Genomic DNA, 6,000 nt, shown 5'->3' on the forward strand with positions numbered 1-6,000 from the left:
CAGAAAAGCTAGAAGCACAAGGAACATGTCAGACTCTCCAGTGACTTATGATAAATTCTTAGAGTGTGAAACTACTCCTCTCTGTTTGTAGACAAGGGCTGTTCAAAGGCATCTGTGCATTTGAGAAATAAAGTGAATGGAAAATTTCTCTAAGTAGGGCATATTTCTGATGACTAAGATTAGTACATTATGTCTACTCCAAACTAATTCAATAATGGATTGTCCCCAGATAAGCACACCAAAATGGGTCATACGTAACTTAGAGCTGAAATAGCAGGCATAAATTTACTAATTTAGCTCCCTATAGAACTGGTCCAAAGAAACCAAAAAAACTCCCCAAAGACCCCCCACAAATAACTGACTAGGATAGCAGGACTTTGGTTACGTGATTACATTAAGGTCATTAATAATTGCAGGAAATGACTAACCCATTCATGCTTTTTGTGAAACATGAAACATTGTAGTATGTCGTTTATTGCAGCATGTCGTTTATCTTTCAAATTTTTTTTTCATGATCCAAGTGAAAAGTTGAGTACTCATTACATGAGAGGAAAATCAAGTTAGAGAATGCCATAAATTTATAGAGAGCTGCATTGGAAAACACATCTTGAAAGTGACATAGCTATGATTGATGAGAAAAATCCTTTACATTTATAGCAGTTTTTCACTGAAGATTTTAAACATTGTGATTTTGTTTAAACAAAAGTACTACTGTTTTTTAAAAGGTGTTAGAGAAGTTTGAACAGCAATTTCCAAATTCCAGAGAAACTGAATTCAAGCATAGTTTATCTGGAATGGAAATGAGCATATTTTGTCTCCTTCCAAGAAAAACCTAAGACAGTAGGGACATGCATTTCTGTATGTTTTAAAATATAAATATTTGAAAATACTAGAGCTTTACAAAGTATAGGGAAAACTGTAAGACAAAAATTAAAAAATCACAGCCTTCCCTCATGTGAAAATGATAATTATACTTTACTCGAAACTCTTTCCCTCAGAATGTATAAAATCCTTATACAACAGAAGAGTGGGGTGGGCTAGACTCTTTGAGTGGAAAGTAGACTAGAAATGAAAACAGAAGTACTCTCTCCTCCCAAGACAACTGTTCCTTCGGGGAAGATTTTGTGCTGCAAATATTCCTAAGGCACTTCCTAGTATCGTTATAGTTAGTTATGAAAAAGAAGCCCATTTTCTGGAATGTGAAACCAAGAATTCAGGTGATGAATCAAAATCCTTGACTTGAAACTTAGTCTCTTCTTTCGTACTCTTTTGTTAGTTAACTCACACAGGTTTTTTCACACATCTGTGCTTCAATATTGCCCTTGTCAATGTAGAAAGTCTCTTGCTTAAATATTTATTAAGCTGAGGAATATAGAATAGGGCATATAAGACAGATCTCTTAGAGTAAAAAAAAAGAAACAAAAAACAAAAAAGCTGCTACTTTGTTGAAATAGTTTATTGCTCTGCTTCAGCTATAAAATGTCCTCCACTTTGATAATTTTATTTGGATCTCTCAGTTCTTCTTTTTTTTCCCCGTCTAACCTCAATAACAAGTCAAATGTTCCATAAACTCCAATAGAGTAAAGAAACTTCTCTGACAGGTTCCTGGATTTTTCTACTCAATCATGTTATATCAGATCAAAGTAAAATAGCTTCTGTGAAGCTAGCAGTCTCATGAAAGACTGTATAACCAAGTGCTGGTTGAAGGGTTGTGTTCATAAGTCAAAGCCACAAGCGTCACCAGGAGAACACAGAAAATTCTCTCCACAACGTCTTCATTTGGGATCTGTGCACAGTTTCCATCTCAAATTCATTTGAGATAATCTCTTCAACTCATAAAGTTTAGAATAAAAATCAAAATTACATTTTTTTTAGTTGAAGTAGACATATTTTCCCATCTGGATCCCCTGCTCATCTGTCAAGTTAGGCCTGGAAAGGGCTTCACAAATTATCTAGTCCAGTGGTTTCTAGACTTCTTCATGCAAAAGCTCTTTTATCAAATGAAGTCTCATCCCAAGCTCTGATCTCTAAGATGATTTGGAAGTGACTCTGTCTTGGTTGAGAGAGGGAACGAGGAAGTTTCCCCCCCTCCCCCCACCTCCCACCGTCTCTCATTCCCACCTGGAACCATCATCCCATCTTCAGAACCATAAAGCTGTGTAGAATGTATTTTGAAAACAACTGATCTCCTGTTTTATTTTAGACAAGGAACATTAATTTGCTACCCTGGTGAGAAAGAACCCATATCTATTGAACACATCTATTAAACACCTGTGCGATTTTTATTACACACTCCCTTATAATTTTCTCCCCATTATTTTCTGGTTTCTTATTTCCAACAGTGTAATTGAGTTGATTGCCTCTGTGGGTCTGGGGATCACAGAGGTCCCTATACTGGGGAACCTGGGCAAGGGGGAGGGCTACGATTTATGGACAAAGTAGTAGAGAGAAATGTGAAGTGTAGCTCATATCTATGATTTAGCCACCCAAAGGTAAATTATAGACAGAGGAGACTAAATTAGGGTAAAAGAAACTCAGAACAGCACTTCTCAAACTTTTGGTTTCACTTCAATGTGTTGAAAGTCATTAAGGACTTCAAAAACCTTTAGTTCATGTGATTAAACATCAAAAAGATGTTTATAATAAATAAAACTGGGAAATGAGGTAAATATCATTTCAAGTAAATAAACACAAACTAGACAAAGAGATAGGACTTACTCCCACCACCCTACCTGCAAAATACAAAAGAAGGTCATTATTACATGAAAGAAAACCAGCAGAAAGATTTCAGTCTTTGCACAGCTTATTTCCCCAGAACAAGTGAAGTCTCCATGATTCCAATGTATAATTGCTGTGAATAAATACAACACAGTAAGAAATTTATTTTACTTAGAAAGAAACTAAGCTCTTTAAAGGCTTTTGCAACTTGTTGTAGGCTGTTATTATTTGGGGGTTTGAGGTAGTTTCACCATAAACATCTTTGCCATAGATGCCTTTGCTGGGATCATTTTCACTGCATAACTACTTGCCATAAGGTAATTTTACTGTAAAAGATAAAATAACTCTTTGATAGTTTGGTTTCCTTTCTCCACTGACACAGTGCTCCCATTCTTTTATTTCATATACCTGAGTCCTCATAATGATCTGTTCGTGTGTGCATGCTCAGCTGCTCAGTCAAGTCTGACTCTGCAACCCTGTGGACTTTAGCCCACCAGGCTCCTTTGTCCATGGGATTTCTCCAAGCAAGAATTCTAGAGTGGGTTGACATTTCTTCCTCCAGGGGATCTTCCAGACCCAAAGATTAACCGGTGTCTCCAGCATTGCAGTCAGATTCTTTATGTCTGAGCCATCAAGGAAGCCCTTAATGATCTCTTTGATGACAAGTAAACATGGCAGTCTTAAAATAGTAGATAAAAGCCACATATATCAACTTGATAGGAAACAAGGTAATGAAACTTACTGGAAGTATGAAATAAGACAGTGTAAAACCAATTTAAGACTTCACTGGTAGCACAGCCTCCTAATGCAAAGGTGGTACTTTGGCCACCTGTGGTGAAGAGCTGACTCATTGGAAAAGACCCTGATGCTGGGAAAGATTGAAGGCAGGAGGAGAAGGGGACAACAGAGGATGAGATGGTTGGATGACATCACCGACTCAATGGACATGAATTTGAGCAAACTCTGCGAGATGGTGAAGGACAGGAAAGTCTGGTGTGCTACAGTCCATGGGATTGCAAAGAGCTGGACACAACCCAGCGACTGAACAACAACAACAAAGCCAGATCGCATACCTTACAAGACAATGATAACATGCTACTGCTGCTGCTGCTAAGTCGCTTCAGTCGTGTCTGACTCTGTGTGACCCCATAAACAGCAGCCCACCAGGATCCCCCGTCCCTGGGATTCTCTAGGCAAGAATACTGGAGTGGGTTGCCATTTCCTTCTCCAATGCATGAAAGTGAAAAGTGAAGTGAAGTGAATTCGCTCAGTTGTGTCCGACTCAGCGACTCCATGGACTGCAGCCTACCATGCTCCTCCATCCAAGGGATTTTCCAGGCAAGAGTACTGGAGTGGGGTGCCATTGCCTTCTCCAAATGATGACATATCAGTTTGCAAATACTTCAGTTGGATTAAAGGTGCAGAGCTGAACCCACATTTCCTGTATGACTTTGGAACATCCATCAGTGGACACATGACAACATACCAAGAACAAACAGTAGTGTAGAGGCTCTCAAAATACAACCCAAACCTCAGTTACAAACGTGCATCCTGGTTTTTGGAAACTGACACCTCTCGTAATGAAGGAAGAACTTTTAGCAACAACAACAAAAAAACTGTGATGCTGAACAAGGAGATGAATTGACAAGCATAGAAAAAGTATAGAATATTATGAATGAACAAAAAGACTTGGAAGACAAGTGGTGCTCAGGAACCAAAAACAAAATAAAATCAATTATTTGCATAGTATTATCATGAATCAAATGTATTCAAATATTTTGTATTTCACAGTATTTTTAACTTTGTTATTCGTTTTTCATGTTGCAGTATGTCCTTTTTAATGAGGCTATTTTATTTGTTTTTTTTGTTTTATCTTTTACAGCAAAAATGTCTACATATTTCAAAAATGTCAGATTGAATCATTCTTATGTGCTCCATGCTAGGCATGTTAAATTCCATAGTCATCTTCAGAGTAATTTAAAAATCTATCCAGTGTAGTCTCTCAATGCCAACACTTCTACCACTCTCTTTCCTTTCAAAAATAAGTTGCATGCTGAGCTGATTCACTTGTCACCATTCTCTTAATGCTTCCTTTGTGTGGTCTCCACAGCCTGCTCTCAAAGGTGTACAAAGACGTGCCTACACAACAACTCAGGGAGGTCTCTACTGGGGCACAGGGATGAACAACTCAGCCCAGGAATCCTGGACCCATCCCTACACACCCTCCTACCTCCAAACTTTCCTCCCCATATACATACTCACACACACATCTTAGCCTCAGGAAGTTTTTGTTCATGAAAAAGATGCCTTGCAAAGTCTCTGTTCAGGAGAACAATTGTAATGCATTTAAAAATATGAACTGTAGCCATATTTTTTTTTCTGAACTAATGGGTAAGAAAATGATAAATATAAGGAATGACACTGTACTAGAAATTCGACTCATGCAACTGTAAGTAAGAAAAAAATCAATCTCCCGAAACCATACACATTTTTCAACTTTTCCTTTTCAATGCACTGCAAAGAATACATTTTCAATATATTACAAATAATACCTTGTTAGAGGAAATTTAACAAAAAGAGAGAGAAGAAAGAAATAAAAGTAGGAGTGGGAGAAACTGTATAGATAAAAACTTAAAAAAAAATACAATCATTTCTCTTGCCTCTACCCTCTCTGTAAAACTCAATCAGCCAATAAAAAAGTGAATGCTTTTAAGGTTGAAAGAAGGTTATAAGAGAGGTATTGTTAGGGGAAACACACTGATTGAAACCGCCCACCCTAGCCAGGCACCATAGTAACCATTTGCATAAGTTGTTTTATGACAGGAGATCCTGATAAGGAATAGGAACTAATAAGCTACCACCAACCGGAAGAGTTCGGGAAAGGTCAAAAGGAGACACCGTGTGTCCGTCCACTTCCCAGAATCCCTCTCGCTAGCATCCATCTTGGCTGAGCGATGCATGCGCCACCAGGAAAGACTCTGAATTAGAATGATTGGCCAAAGACCACCTGGAAACTAATCCCATCACCATAAAACCTGAGACTGTGAGCCACACGGCAGAGCAGTTCTCCCGGGTTCCCTTACCCTACTGCTCTCCACTCAGTTGCCCTTTCCCAATAAAATCTCTTGGTTTGTCAACACATGTGTCTCTTCAGACAATTCATTTCTGAGTGTTAGACAAGAGCCCAGTTTCGGGCCCTGGAAGGGGTCCGCCTTCCTGCAACAGTATCTCTATGATTATAATACTTTTGAAGTTTCCAACCACCAATACTTCTGCGATTTA

Source organism: Capricornis sumatraensis, chromosome 18 (genome assembly GCF_032405125.1).
Source record: "Capricornis sumatraensis isolate serow.1 chromosome 18, serow.2, whole genome shotgun sequence".
Classification (NCBI taxonomy): domain Eukaryota; kingdom Metazoa; phylum Chordata; class Mammalia; order Artiodactyla; family Bovidae; genus Capricornis; species Capricornis sumatraensis.